Source organism: Vicia villosa, linkage group LG5 (genome assembly GCF_029867415.1).
Source record: "Vicia villosa cultivar HV-30 ecotype Madison, WI linkage group LG5, Vvil1.0, whole genome shotgun sequence".
Classification (NCBI taxonomy): Eukaryota; Viridiplantae; Streptophyta; class Magnoliopsida; order Fabales; family Fabaceae; genus Vicia; species Vicia villosa.
Window position 1 is genome coordinate 173878866 of NC_081184.1, and position 16986 is coordinate 173895851.

The 16986-nt window shown below is 33.8% G+C and overlaps 1 pseudogene; it reads left to right on the forward strand.

Moving 5' to 3' along the window:
• The first annotated feature begins 6337 nt into the window (after positions 1–6337).
• Positions 6338–12741, forward strand: LOC131606066 (aspartate--tRNA ligase, chloroplastic/mitochondrial-like; annotated as a pseudogene).
• Positions 12742–16986: the final 4245 nt, after the last annotated feature.

The following is a 16986-nucleotide window of genomic DNA, read 5'->3' on the forward strand; positions in this document are numbered from 1 at the left end:
AGCCCGATACTCAAGAGGATATAGAGACTCAGACTAAGACTCGGCCTGACACTGAAGTGGTGGCTTAAACTGAGTTAGAGATGGCGGGAACTAACAATGAAGTTGAGTCTTTTTCTTGTTGTTCTTTGACTCGTCTATAAATTAACTTATCAATATTGATAATTTATTTTTTAGTTTTTATAAAATAATATTGTAATTGTTAGTGAAATCTTTTAACAATCTATCTATAGATTATGGAGGGTGTTGAGAATTTTATGGTCCTTTATCTCAAAGGCATTTGCTAATTGATAAGTATATATAATAATTGAGTCACGAGATTGTACTTAAATTAGAAGTAATAAAGAATCATGATAACACACTCTACATCATTCACCTAATGTTTATACGTAAAAGAAATAGTGTCAAATATATTTTTATATATTAAAAGGTTAAATATGTTTAAGATTTCTATAAAGTTAGGTATTTTCACCACTAGGCTATATACACACACACACACACTTTTGGTCCTTGCATTAGATGTTAGTAACGGAAGCTGACGTGACTTTTATAGGTAGATTTTTATTTTATTTTAGTTATTGGTGTTCCCACGTGGATTTAATGTTTATTATTTTTTATATTTTAAATGAGGGATAACATTGTTGCCCTAATTTTTTTACCGTTTTCCTCTTCTTCATCCCTGTTACTCTTCCATGTTTCTTCCAGTTAAAAACCTCGTCGCTGTAACAATTTTACCTTCAAAGACCAACTCAAGCAATGTACAACTCATCTTCATCTGTAAAAAATCTTTGTGGACATTTGTATGGTTGTCAAGGTCAAATGATATCCTATAGATACAAGAAGCGACCCAACAAAGGTAAGCTTTTTGTTTTGGAGATGTTCACATTGGAGGGGTGATGACACTTGTGAATTGTTCATATGGGATGAAGATATGGTAGCAAAAGTTGGAAACAAAAATGGGAGAAACATGAATGAAGTTGTGGGTTATTTGAAGGAGTTGTATGAAGATGCAAAGAAGAATAACAAGAGTTTGAAGAACAAACTGAATGCAGAGGAATATTTTGAAAAATAAAAATGTTACTTATTGTAATCTCTTTTATGTTTAATATGTATTTTATGTTCAATTGTAGTTCATAATTCAAACATAAATGTTGAAGGATTATGTTAAGAGGAATTAGTGTATTATTCAATGTGTACTTTCTACGTATTGACAATGTTATGTTAATGAAATTCGATTAAGATTCGCAGAAATTTCGCATAATATTCAAAGTTAGATGTTGGCTTATTCAAAGATAAATGTTGACTTTAAGTTTAAAGATAAATGTTGTTGGCTTAATGTTTGCGATGATAGTTAGAAATATTGTATAGAAACCTGCTATGAAATTGTTAGAAATGATGCATAGAAACCCCTTGAAATGTTGTGTAGAAACATGGTATGAAATCAGTGGCGGATCTTGGAAGAAATTTTGAGGGGTGCCAAAAATGAAAAAATATATAAAAATTATTTTAGAAAATTACTACTATTTGTTATTAGTTTATGTGGCAATTATTTTATGTTTAAATTTTTATAAAAATGAAGGTTCTTCTACTGTTTTTTGGAAAAAATATTACAAAATTGGTGCTAGCAAGAGTTGAACTCTTCACCTTTGGTAGAAAAGAGATAACCTTTCCCACTTGGCCATAGAAAGTTGAGGGGTGCCATGGTCCCCTCCAGCTCCCATATAGATCCGCCACTGTATGAAATGTTGTATAGAAACCTACTATGAAATTGTTAATTAAAAACCTGCTATGAAATTGGCTTATAGTAACACTAGATAGAAAATGTCAAAATAGATAGGTTGGTGTATAAAAGCACATGATAGTATTGATGGGTAAAATTCATACATCTATCATAGTACCAGATAGGGGTGGCAAAACGGGTCAGGCCCGCCGGGTCGGCTCGTTTGACCTGCCATTTTGGGCGGGCTGGGCTGAGGTTTTCGGCTCGGTACCTTAAGTTGGCCCGCCCCGCCTTACTCGCTTAAAAAAGCGGGCCGAGGCGGGGCGAGTTTTGCCCGCGGGCTTTTTGTTAAAAAAAAATAATTTAGAATTAAAACAACTTTAACTATAAAATTAACACTCTTCTCTTAGAATTATGTTGATTGAATTGTATTCTAAATTATTATACATACAAATTGAATTATAATTGTAACATTCTTTCTATAACTTTCTAATACATGTGTTGATTGAAAAAGCTTGAAAGAAAGAATAGTTGTATAACTTGCATAATTATTAAGTTGTTAATACATTAGCTCACATGTTTTCTTTAGAAATAGATGTTGATTTTAAGAAAATGAGAGATTTGATGAGTCTATAAGTGTGGCAAAATTTGGATTTAACTATTAAGGAATAGGTTAATATAAAAGTTTATATGAAGTAATTAGTGAGAACGTTAGGTGTTGATATTTTATGAACTACTATTTTATTTATGCACCATAATGTATTATGCGGTGTAATTGTTATCAATGTATCTTATGTAAATTCTTAATTGGGTTTTTTAGTAGTTAGTCTTTAAAATGGATTAGAGTGATATGTATTCTTTATTTACTTATTTTGATACGCTTTTTTATTGTGGTTGAGTTTATTTTGTTATTTTTTTTGTTATAATTGATCTTTATTTGTTTTATTTTTTGAAGTGTTTGGACTTGAGACATGTTGAAGTTCTATTGTGCGTTGTTAAAAAAAATTTTTATCGACCTTTTTGGTAATAATTAAATTTTTTTGTAAATTATGTGGTAAATCAAATTGTAAAATAAAAAAATAAATTAAAATTAGCGGGCCGGCCCACCAATCCGCCGACTCGTTAGTAACCGGGGCGAGCATGACTTTTGAGCTCGGACACCTAAGTAGGCCCGCCCCACCCCTAGTACCAGACCAGATACAACTTAAGACACATGATTCTAAAGTACATACCACTAAGGCATAATTCAAAAACAAATCCAACCTAAACAGATAAAACTAAAACATATATATAATTCCAAAGTACACACCACTGATACATAATTCCAAAGTACACACCACTGATACATAACTCTAAAGTACATAAACTACAAATGCATAAACTACGTAACTTCAATTTCTTTTGTATCATTGAGAAAACCCCTTTTGAATTTCCTTTCAGCTCTTCATTCTCTTAGTAGTGACACTAAGTGCTGGCTGCCTGACTCTGGTTAATATTCTTCAGGAATCACAAGTGGATCGCCGGGATTCTTTCCAGGTCCCACAAAATTCTTTGTCTTCAATGTCATAAGTCTATCACTCTTTTTGTTCACAATTGCAACTTGAAGGTGCGAAGAAACTGAAGAACACGAGGGATTTGAATTGAGTTTCTAGATTAAAACTTTTTGCAACCCAAGAACACAAACAGCAAGAATGCAACAATAATAAAAGACACAAGGATTTTTTTTCCTTTGGCAAACATGTTAGTCTCTCTTTCTCTTATATTTTATTTATTCACATATTTTTTTCTTCAATTTACAATCTGTTTTATCAATTTATTAAATTACTAAAAAAATTATTTTATTTTATCATGTCAATGATCGGAGAATTCTACACATGATCTTTATTATTTTGTCCCTCTCTTATAATAAATACCAACAAGAGAAAAACAAAAGAGAATTTCTTCACCCACCTCCTAACCTTCTTGCTCACCCCTGGTGAATTTACAACACTACCCCTTGTTTCGGAAGTTCATTTCCGAAAAGGTATTTTTTTTTGAAAAAAAGGTGTTTTCGGAAATGAACTTCCGAAAACGTGTTTTTTTTAATATAGAATATTGATTTCGGAGATGCATCTCCGAAATAAAGTTACATTTTCAGAAAATGTGGTGTTTCGGAAGTTCATCTCCGAACTCCCCCCCCCCTTGGAGGAATTCGGAAATGCACTTCCGAAAAAAGGTCTGGACAGAAGAAAAATAACAAACAAGAACGATTCGCTTTATTTAATCGGATGAAGACGATGGAGGAGACGCTGCAACAGGTTAGAAAGTCCTGATCCTCTAGAAATCCATACCACATTGTAACTTACCAACATAATAAACAACAACAAAAAACTTATGAGCAAACTATACTTACATCATAGTGGTGTAGATCCTTATCAGCCACTCGCAACTGAAAATGATTAGCACGAACTTGAATTTTCCTTCCCAATTTTCCTTCCCAATTTTCCTTCTGAGACGACGGAGCCGACTCTAGAGTAGCCTTCTGTTTAACTTCGGCAGTCAGGCTCTCGATGGAGATCAGAGCCGAACTCAAGGAAGCAACCGGCGCTGCGACAGATGGAACAAACGGCGCTGAAACAGATGGACGAACAACCGGAGCTGCAACAACAGACGAAGGAGAGGTAACCGGGGCCGGAGCATATGACGGAGAAGGTGGATGTCCGGAGGAAGAAGGATTGGAGGTACGTCCACCGCGAGAGCCACGGCCACCACCACCACGGCCTGATCCTGCAGCATTGATGGATGATTGTTGAGAATGTGCAGGAGATGGTTGACTCCGGCGATTTTCGGGATGATTTCCTCCACCGCGGCGAGACATTGTGATGAAAGCAGTAACAAGAGATAGAAAACGTTAAAGCAAAGAAGAAGACTTAGGATCGAAAATGATTTGGGATATTTTGAAAGAAAAATGGGTGAGAAGCTTTTAAATAGGAAAGTGTTTTAGAAGTTAACCGTCTGAGAGTGGTGGGGAGAAGGAAAAGGGAACTTCGAAATTTCAAAAGATTTTTTATTCTTTTAAATAGGGCGTGGCTGTGGAGCTTCCCAATTTTTGTTACGTAGGCTTTTAAGTAGGAAAGTGTTACCACATTTCTTAGAAGGTAACCGTCTTAGAAGGCTTACGTAGGCACATGTGTCCACATTTCTTACCTGATCAGGGGACGTCATTACAAAAAAATCAAACAAAGGGGTGCGCTGGGAAAGTCAAAGTTCTATGTTTATAATCCAGAAGATGGATAGTGTTCGCGGCGATGAAATCCAAGAATCTACATATTGAAATCAGAACAATCCAAAAACTAAGATGATAAATCCAATACAAAAACACTGTGCGATACAATCCGAAATCAGAACAAAACAAAACAAAACACGTCAAACAAAACAAAAACACGTTATTCTGCCCGACGAGCGTTACAAAATACACATCAAACAAAATAAAAACACGTTATTCTTCCCGACGAGCGAACTCCTCCGAATGAAGATAATTATACCAATCCTCATCCCACTCAGTATCAGAACCATCAGCGTTGATCACGCCTGAAGACTGAGTCTGCACGTCCGAGCCATGGACCCCTAGGGGACGAGAAGCAGAACCAGTCAAAACCTTCTTCTTCTCCTTCGCCTCCTTCACCTCCTTCACCTCCTTCTTTGAAGAACCCTTTCTTCTGTTAGCGCCACCCATTCCTGCGTAAAAATGAAGAAAGAAAGGTCCATGAGACCTCCTTTTATAAAAGAAGAAAGGGACACAAACTTCAAAGAAACAGGCACAACAAACAAAGGCGTTAAAAATAAAGTACTTGCAAATTAAAACGGACACTCCCTACCCTCTCTAGAAGACGCAGTCCTGCGTGCTGGTTGATTGTCTGACATGTTCCTGTAAACAATTGAAATCGATTAATATGCGAGACAAAATAAAAAATAAAAAAATTTGAACTTCTGATACATTTCGGAAGTTCATTTCCGAAAACTGGGATGGAGGTGTTTTCGGAAATGAACTTCCGAAACACCCCTGCGATGGAGTTTTCTGCAACTTCCATGGCAGACCCCTAAACCAAACTTCAAACCAAATCCAAATGCTTCTAAACAACCTAAATACTACTAACAACCTAACCATATATCATTTATGCAATTAAAACCCTAAATAACATGCATTTGAATAATAGATCTAAAAATTTCAAAACTTACAAAGTGTTAGGATTGATGGCTTTTGAATGTTGTTTAACAGTGTGATTGGAGCCTTGATGCAGCTTTGGAATTCTGTTTGCACAAATTTTCGCCTTTGCCACTTTTTGTTTTGATTTAGTGTAAATGATTGGGGGAGGGGGAGTGTTTTGATAAATCTGCAGAAATTGCAGTATTTCGGAAGTGAACTTCCGAAATAATGTTTTCGGAAATGAACTTCCGAAATAAGTCAATTTTTTTAAAAAAAAACGCTTTCGGAAATGAACTTCCGAAGCGGGGTATTTTGAAATTTTCGCTGGGGTGACCTCCATAGGGAGGTGGCTAAAGAAATTTTCAAACAAAATTGTTGATATTTTCTTACGAGTGTATTCTTTTTTCAATTCATAGAGTCCATGCTGGACTCACTTTTCTTAATCTTAGAGACCAACAACGATATGTCTCTGTTCTTAAAAGCAATGCCTTTGATCATTCTCCGACCAAAACCATCCTTTTTCTTTCGTTCTACGGTAATTTCCACTTCAATTCCAAGGCTAATTTCAACAACCACAACCGTTTCTTCTCTTTCTGCTTCAATTCATCCACTTTCCTCTGCTTCTGAAACAGTTACTTCCAATGCTATACCACCACCACCACCACCACCACCTCCGCCTTTACCTTTTAATGAATCGCTTCAATGGGTTTCAAGGACGAATTTCTGTGGTGAATTGTCTTTGAATCATGTTGGTAAAAAGGTTCGGATTTGTGGTTGGGTTGCACTTCAATTAGAGTCCATGCTGGACTCACTTTTCTTAATCTTAGAGACCATACCGGGATTATTCAGGTACATTCTTTGCTATGCTATGCTGTTGTTGAGTTGACACTATTACTCCTTCTAGGTTTCCTTGCTTTGTGATTTCTTAACTGCTTGATCTCTTAAATGTCCATGTCCAGTGGTATTTTGCTAACTCATCATTCTCAATGGATACTCCCTTGTTAGTCCTCATAACATATTGTTTGTTACATTATATTCCATTTCCATTTTCATGATTTCATCATGTATCGACTACTTTTCAATCAGTGTTGTTTATAATTGAGCATTGTGTGTATTCTAATTAAGCTTGAAATTCAGGTTACAACCCTTCCAGATGAATTTCCAGCCGCGCATTCTGCTATCAACGAACATAACAGTTAGGAAAAGAGCTGCTGATGTGGCAGTTTGTTAGGATATGCAAGGATTTATAGGTAGAAAGTGAGAGCAAGAGGCTCATTCAGAAAAGTTGTTAGCATTCAGTTAGGAGAAAGTATTCTCTGGTTAGGATGATGCTCACAATAGTAAGTTAGTTTTGCTTCATTTTAACACACAATACAAGCAGATTTTCCATTATGAATTCCCGGGTTCCATCCTTGGTCCGACCTGCTGGATTATTGAGAGGAGCTAGTGAAGATCCGGAGATGTCGCAAAAATGATCAAACAAATGTGCGACTTGCAAATGTGGAAAATTCTTGGCATCAAACTATGGAGGAATGCTGTCAAATCATAATAACAGAGTTCACAAAAATGTTAGATGGTCCTTTTTTTGGAAGGTGGTCATTCATCCTCTTATACTGACAATTTGGTTTTCAAATCCTAGTTGACAATGAAGAAGTAGATCCAGACGGAAACAATTGATACACAAACTCTTGGAACAAATATAGTAAGAAAAGAAGTAATACTGTTCGACATGTGCGGCACATTAATGACATTTGAGAAGACAAGGGCCGTGAACCAAATGCAACAGAAGAGAGCAGAAGTATTGGTGATGAACCAGAAGTATTGGTAGTGAACCTGACGAAGCTGGATGAAGGGATTAAACCAGTCACGCTGGGGAGGGAAATGCGGGTAGATCATATAATTTGCTACCTCCGCATGAGCTGCCGGACTTCATCCAACCTGTGATGGCTCCTTGTGAGTCAGAACCGCCTGTCACCGTTCTACCCACGGCAGTGTCCCATCAACTTGAACCAAAGTTCTCACACAAGGATTTAAGGGGGGTAATGAATGAGTCACCATTGGAATTCATGTTCAAAGATCAAACTCTGCTGAAGGAGAAACAATCGAAAGAACCAACTATTACTGTTGAGAGCCAATTTGGGTGTCAATTGGAATCCATGCGACCTCCGTCGAAACCACAGGACACCAGTTGACCTGCGACTGCACTACCGCGGTGAGCCCCACTGCCACCCATGCAGTTTGTAACCCACATCTTTCGGAGCAAGAACCACCGAACACCAGGTTGCAGGTGGGGTCTCATCCCCAACCATTGACACTGGTGACGACCAATCTCCTTGTAACAGGAACAATCCATCTCAGATGAGCCATCTTTTTTGTATGCCTTTCTGGTATGTTTTGATGCTGTTGCGATAGGGAAGTTTCCATGAAAATAGGTGCAGATTGGCACTCTTCTATATCATGGGTCTGACTTTAGACAAAATGGGCCAGGTGCAAAGTTATTCTAATTTGTTAAGGAAATAAATTAAGACTCGGAACGGAGCAGAGCCGCTGAAGCTGCCCCATGTTAAGATTAACATTTGGGTCCAAGACTTAACAGAGTGGGGGTTGCAAAGGTTCCAGCTAAAGCTAATTCAGGAATTAACGAGTCGGGCCCATATTAAGGCTGAGGAAATATGCGAAGCTATGCTAACAAGTTTTAGAGGCAAAAAGCTGGCTTCAGTTATGATGCTCACATTAGTTCATGTTGCAACTGAAGAAAGGTTTGTTTTAATTTTCATTCCTTGTCATTCTGTTGACAGTTTGACACATTAAAGGATATCCATGCTACCACAATAAAAAAAAGGATATCCATGCTACCAAGGAGCTAAGCAAACATTATGTTGTTGTATTTATTGGAATTGGAAAGTATATTAATCTAATTAAGATTGATCGCTGGCTTAAACAACACAATAATAAAGTCATGATAACTGCTTGTGATGCAATTCAATCAGGGGCTATTAAACATTTATGGAGACATGCAAATAGATTTCAAAGATCTATATTAAAGAAAGGTTATGCCAAAGCTCCTACTGTTGTAGCAAAGAGCTGAGAGTGAGAGCAAAGAGCTCCTACGGAATAGTTAGGAAAAGAGCTGCTGATGTAGCGTGAGTTGGTTAGGATGTGCAAGGGGGTTTATAGGAGAAAGAGGTGAGAGTGAGAGGCTCATTCAGAAAAGTTGTTAGCATTCAGGTAGGAGAAAGTATTCTCTGGTTAGGAGCTTACCTCTGTTTAGGAGTTTTTGAACTCCAGTTTAACTTTTCTTTCAGCACTGTAAGTGAGCTTTGCTCCATTTTCATTCTCAATACAAACAGATTTTCCATTTTCATTCACCAGTTTATCTTTTCTTTCATCACTGTAAATGAGCTTTGCTCCATTTTCATTCTTAATACAAACAGATTTTCCATTATGAAATCATGGGTTCCATCATAACACATTTATTTTTGTATTATGTAAGCATATGAGAGATTTATTGCATACATTTACTAATTTGCAGGATGTCTTGATCTAAGAAGGCAGCAAATGAATTTTAACATATTGCTGCGTCATAAAGTGGTCAAACTCATACGAAGATATCTAGAAGACATACATGGTTTTGTGGAGGTACTGTCCATTAGGTTCGTCCCTTCCCTTGAGTTATTGAGTCTCTTGCACACCATACTTTGGTAGTTGGTGTCCTGTGTTGATCTTTACCTTTTTTTTATTCATAAGGTAGATTGAAACTCCAATACTTTCAAGATCCACTCCAGAAGGTGCCCGAGATTATTTAGTTCCATCCAGAGTCCAGGTAGTAAAATTTGTTCACCTATTGCATGAGATTTAAATTTTATTATATTTCTCTAATATATTGTTAGTCTTTGTTTCTCTTTGTTTAGTATGGCTATTAAATAAAATAGAGTAAATAAGTCAACACAACAGACTTTGAAAAAATTAGTCTCGTCAAATGTTCAATCAGGCAATTTAAATATTTGCATAATCAAACCAATTAATTGTTCTTTCATTGTTCAATTAGATATTGCTATTTTGAATTTTGGAGTTGACAGGGTTTATGATCCCATCTTCGAAAGCTATTACCTATACCTCAATGGCATTAAGGTAGCTTATGCATGTTTGCATTGTGCATGCATCTCAGTAGACACATCATTGACCCTTTTCCTCATACTTAAACCCAAAAAGCACTGTCCTTTGATATTTATCTGTTATGTTTTGACTGTAAAAATGACTGCAAAAACTGTAGTAATTTCCCATAAGTGAGTAATCTGTATTATGCCACCGAATAAGTTTATTTTCTCGGGATAGCATCTTCGATGAATGGAGCATTGATAAGATATAAAGCAATGTGATATTTTTATCTACTTTTTTTTTTTTTGCGAGATATGTAATTTATGTCATGTTTTGTTGATTCATTATCTCATAAATTATGAAGCCAGGAACATTCTACGCATTGCCTCAAAGCCCTCAGCTATTCAAACAAATGCTAATGGTTGCTGGTTTCGATAAATATTATCAAGTAGCAAGGCATGATATTCTTTTTCTTGTCTTTTGATATCTTGGCCTATGTTATGGAGGATTTGTAAAACTCTTCCCCTTTTCCTATAAATATGCAATTGGTTTGTCTGATTTACAATTAAAAGATATTTGATGCAAGTCACCATGTTTGTTTTTGGATTAAATGCAATTTACTTTTTATCAGATGTTTTCGAGATGAAGATTTAAGAGCTGATAGACAACCGGAGTTCACACAACTAGATATGGAAATGGCTTTTACTCCTTTAGAGGATATGTTGACTCTTAATGAAGAGTTGATCAGAAAGGTTAGTTATGTCATCTATAATCACACTTCTCTAACAAGTTAAATAAATTCATGTCATGTATAAATTTTTTTTTTTTGAAGTAATAACAAAACTATATTAGATAATTTTTTTGGAATGGAGGAAAAAAATGATAAAGCAGGTATTGATATTGGTTGGGAAATTGTAAAGGATAACTAAAGAAACATGGATTTTTGTAGTCTCGCTTATTTCAGGGAAAAACAAATCTTGAAATGGGAAACTGTTAATGTTGGTAAATCTGTTTGATAAAGATCTTTATGGACGTGTTTGGTTTTATATAAAGAAAACTAAAAAATTTGAATAATGTATGTTATGGCTATTTTGAAGTTAGATATTGTATGAGGGGAACAAATATTGTATGGTTATATGAGTTTGTTCATCTCGTAGATTAGAATAGACACATTACTTGGTCTAAAAATAGGAAGTGTTTATTGCAGGTTTTTCTTGAAATTAAGGGCGTGGAATTACCAAATCCTTTCCCTAGGCTTACTTATGCTGAAGCAATGAATAGATATGGTTCGGACCGGCCAGATACCAGATTTGATCTCGAACTAAAAGATGTAATGCTCTTTATTTCACTGTATTTTTTGTGGTTTCTAGCATATGGTAGTTACTTTGATCTTCTCTTATATGCTCACTTTTTTTTATCATTTGACATTGCTCGCTGCAGACCCGTGTTGGAAATCACTGTTACTTTGTGTTTTAGTTTCGTATTGCAGTAACTTACCTATATTTGCTTCATCTAGCTGAGATAGAACTTCTCATTGGCTGCAGGTATCTGACATTTTCTCAGGGTCTTCTTTCAAGGTTTTCTCTGATTCCTTGGAGAGTGGAGGAATTATAAAAGTGTTGTGTGTACCTAATGGTGCAAAAAAGTACTCAAATTCAACTCTTTAGTTCGGCTTGCCTTTCTCTCTCTTTAAGCTCCGAGGTTGACAATTTCATGACCGATGTCTCCATAAACAACTCAATATTATATTTTCTGTCAGATAATCAGATTGATGGAGGAAGTTTGAGAATTTATAAACGCGACATACAACAAAAGGTTTTGGAGATTGTAGGCATCTCAATAGAGCAGGCTAGTAAATGCAACTCCATTCCTAGTCTTATTTGTCTTCGAAGGCTTGTGTAGCTCTGACTGATCTGAATTATGCTTTATAACTTATTTTCAGGCAGAAGCCAAGTTTGGTTATCTTCTTGAAGCGCTTGACATGGGGGCTCCGCCGCATGGTATGTACATTTGTAAATCTTCTAAAATGGTTTATAGCAATAGATATGTTTATAAGACATCAAACATTTAATATGAACCAAACTTATGTTGAGACCAGAGTTGCAGAAACAGAAAATAGTTCTGCAATTTTTTAGTTTTATTGGTGGCGAAAAAACTGTGAGTAGAATTATGCGACCCTACTCTTCAATAAAAGTAATCGCCGTATCTTTATTCGAACACTACTATGAAACATGAAGCGCACAGATTGTTTCTCAATATGTTTAGTAGCTGATGAATGAAACAAATGCAGGAGGCATAGCTTTTGGTTTGGACAGATTGGTTATGTTGCTTTCCCGAAAACAACTACTGCACAGTGTGCCCTCACAAGGTCACCATCCGAAGTGGATCCGCAGCAGCTGAAAGATCTTTCAATTACTATGTAGATAGGTATTCCGCTCTTCATAGTTTCTGTTGCTCATACCCATTTTTGTACTCTACCAAGGAATAATTTATGTACATTTAACTAAATCAATGTGTATTTTTATTAGGGGTACCATGTAAACCTGCATTAACTCAGTGTTGACTCATTCACTTTGTTATTTCTGTGTTGGAGAATCAATCATTCATTATCACCACACAACTTTTCCACTAACTAATGCCAACTTGTTCTTTGTGCTTGTAATGTATCAACTATTTTTGGCTTGTGTTCAACAATCATAAATGAGTACAAGGAATATTCAAACCCATTAGACAGAAAGGGTTACAAATAAACTTCATATGGTGAAAAGTCCAATGAAACTTTGAGGACTTGTCAATGAAAACATCATTGCGTTATTCTTTTGGATTATGTTTGTTGAATATCTCTTATCTCAATCTCATATTTTTTATATTTATAATTTGCAATTCTAAATCAATAAATAAAAAATCGGTATAGGTTTACTTTTGGAAAGATTGAACGTGATTTTGAAGACTTAAAACTGATTTTTGGTATATTTAAATTTCTTGATCAAAATTAAGAGATTTTCTTTATAGACCCCCCTACCTTCTTAGTCACCCGCGGCGAAAAATAAAAAATATCCCTACTTTGAAAATGTATTTTCGAAATAATTTTTTTTTAAATTTTTTTTCTATAATTCAGAAATGCACTTTCTAAAACGTCAAATAGGAGTGTTTTTGGAGATGTACTTTCGAAAACACTTATTTTTTGGATTTCGAAAGTAATGCATTTTTGTAGTGTTTTCATTCCACACCTACTATGTAGCGTTTTCTAAAACCTCTATGTAGCGTTTTCTAAAACCCTTTCACCATTTTTCTATGCTTTTTCTTCTCTAAATCCATTCTCCACCCACATTTCTTCGACTCCTATCATCTCTATAACCCTCTTCCTCGTTAAAATTTCTTCATTTCTGATTATTATTTGCGTTTATTTTAATCCATTTTAATTAAGCTGCTTTTAATCGTTTTCGTTACTGCTATCGATTATTTTGATTTATATAGGTTTTGTTTTGTAAAGTGTGAATTAGTTTTAGTTTTTAATTTTCGGTTAGGATTTGTAGTAGCATTAGTCACTGATCCTGATTATGATTTCGTTACTGTAGTAGCATTACTGACCCTGATTATGATTTCGTTACTGTAGTAGCATTTTTCGGAAGTATACTTCCGAAACTCAAAAATGGGTGTTTTCGGAAAGAAAAATGTTTATTAGTAAGAAAATATGAAAGCAAGAAAGACAAGAATTAAATCTCAATCATTCATTATTACAACTACCCCATGATCCATACTAAAAAAGAAATTAAATTTAAAATCAATTTAAAATTATCCTCTAAAACAATGACAAGTGTTCATTCTTGCATTTCTTAATCAAATCATTCTTACTATATAGCATTACTCTTGAAAAAAATATTATTTCGGAAATGCATTTTTGAAGTTGGGGTATTTAGGGGTTTTTGCTGGGGTCATCCCATAGGAGGGTCAGGAAAGAAATTCTCAAAATTAATTGTATTTTTTGAGGTGATTCTAAATTAAAATTTTAAAAAAAATTGTTACGTTTGACTCCAAGTGATTTTTATTAGGGGTGGCAAAACGGGCCGTGGCCCGCCAGGCCGCCCGCGCACCCGCCAAAAAATGGCGGGTTGGGTTGGGATTTTAGGCTCGCCACTCGCTAAAGCCCGCCCCGCCAAAACCCGCCGCCGGCCATACCCGCCCCGCATAGGCCCGCCGCCCACCAAAGCTCGCTCCTCCTCCAAAACTCACTCTTTTTTTAGTTAATTTTAGTAATTATAATTCTTGATGGTTTATTTTATACATTTGTTTATAAATATAGGTAATAGTTTTTTAAGTACATTTGTTAAAAATTTGTTTTTAAAAAAGATTATTTTAAAAAATAAGTGAAAAGTTTAATTAAAAGGTAAAAATAGTCTATTAATCTATTAAAAAATATATAAATAAACATAGGCGGATAAGCCCGCCGCCCGCCAACCCGCCATCTTGGCGGGGCGGGCATGACTTTTATGTCCATTTAATTTGGCGGGCATGCCCGCCCCACTACTTTTTTGGCGGGCATAAGGCGGGGCGGGCGGCCCATTTTGCCACCCCTAATTTTTTTACATGAATTTATAATTCAACCATTTTCTCTCGAATATAAATTGTTTTACAATATTTTTCTTCAAATAAATAATTTTATTTTAAATTCATTATGAGTATCACTTATTTAAAATTAAAATGTGATTAGTAATTTTATAGTTATGATCGATTGAAACTTACAAAGATTATGTATATGAATCAAATTAATTTCTTAATGAGTTAAATTAAGAGCATGTTTGTATAGGCTTTTAAAAGATCATTTTTACTTTATATATTTCAATTTTATTTTTTGAGAATTTACTAAAAATAAATTAGAAATTATATTGAATCCATTTATAATAAATTAAAAAGTAATTTTGATATTCAGTAATTTAACTATCATAATAAAAATAACACATTTTTATAAAATAATTTATTTTAAAATTAAATTCTTATGAGTAGCAATTCAAAATTGTTTGTCATTAAAATAAATATTTAAAATAGTTTTTTTTATACAATTCTATTTAAACTATTTTTTTTAATATCTTCAACAAAAATATATAATATTATACAAATTATTTTAAAAACCTGTAACAACCTGCTCTAAATCCTTTTAGGAAACCACTTTTTGCAACTGTAGCATGAAACATACACTGAATCTTATGTTTCAAAACATACTACTCAGAGTAACGCCAAAACTATAGAAAAGTAGAGTAGACATTTACCAATAAAAAGTTATGAATTTGTGATTAAATATGGAAGCTTGGATTACGATGACAAATCATAATTTAGAAATTTAAGTCAATCCAGAAACGTTGTTAGTAAGTCTTAATCACACTTTGCTTTTTCAAAATATAATTCGAAAAAACAATACTATTGCTTTTAGATTAAAGTGCAAGAACTTAGCTTACGTAAGGACAAGGACAAATTATGTTTTTTTCAAATAAATAAAAATAATGACAATTATTTGATTTGATGGATGTGTCATATATATGTAAGCATTAATTAATTAAATTAATGTGACATCAAAGATTGAATGGTGGAGAATGCATATACAAAATTATTTTGTTTTCCACTTTATGAAAAGTGCATACTTATTTATTAGGTTGGTTGCAAAATTTCATGTGAAGAGTACTTTTCATGTCTGTTTAAGGTTTGATCCAAACTCTATGAGTTGTTTTATTATGCTAATTAGGCTATTGTTAATCTAAGTTCAGTATAACAACTTATACGAAAATAGAAAGATTAAAAACTTGCCCTATATATTTAGAAGAACATTAACACATTCTCCTAATAAATAAGATTTTTTCTTTACCCACCGGGGGTCACCCCCAGTAGAAATCCCATTTTATCCTGCTTCGGAAATGCATTTCCGAAAAATATTTTTTTTTCTAAATTTTTCCAGACTTCGGAAATGCATTTCCGAAAAAATCACAAAAATTGGGATTTTGACTAATTCGGAGATGCATCTCCGAAACAACAAAAACAAATCTAAAAAAATTCCAAAAATTAATTTTTAGGATATTAATTAATTCACATATCATAAATTTGATATAATTTATGAGTAATGAATAATGATAATTATATATTTTGATATAATTTATGAGTTATGAATAATAGCTATTATATATTTCTATCCTAATTCATATTTTAAAATTTAAAATAATTTTAATTAAAAAATTAAAATAATTTTACTTACAAAATAGGTTATAATTTTGTATTTATATATTTATAATAATTGTTATATATTTATAAAAAAATGAGTGTTTTAATTTATATATTTATATAATAATTATAATAATTATTATATATTTATATATTTATATAATATTTATTATATATTAATTATAAATATATTTATATATTTATATAATAATTATAAAAATTAAAAAAATGAGTATTTTAATTTATAATAATTATTATATATTTATATATTAATTATTATATATTTATATATTATATATTTATATAATTGTTTAGGAAATTTTGATTCACCTTGATTTTATTGAATTTTGTTTTGATTCACCTTGATTTTAATTTTTTAATAATTATTGAATTCTTTCGGAAGTGTATATCCGAAACATTCCAAGACCAATTTGGTCTTGGAATATTTCGGATATGCATCTCCGAAGACACCCCCTTCCAAAAAAAAGTGTTTTCGGAAATGCATCTCCGAAAACCCAAAAAAGGGGTGTTTTTGAAAATGCATTTCCGAAAACACCTTTTTTTTCGTGTTTTCGGAAGTGCATTTTCAAAATAAGACAAATTTTGAAAAAAAGTGTTTCGAAAATACATTTCTGAAGTGAGGGTAATTTTGGATTTTTCACCGGAGGTGATCTAGAAAAGAGGGAGTGATCTATAAAAGAGGGAGATAGGGAAAGAAATTTCCATAAATAAATGTAATATGAAGTTTCCAACCATGCGTTTTATGGAAAATGCTAAT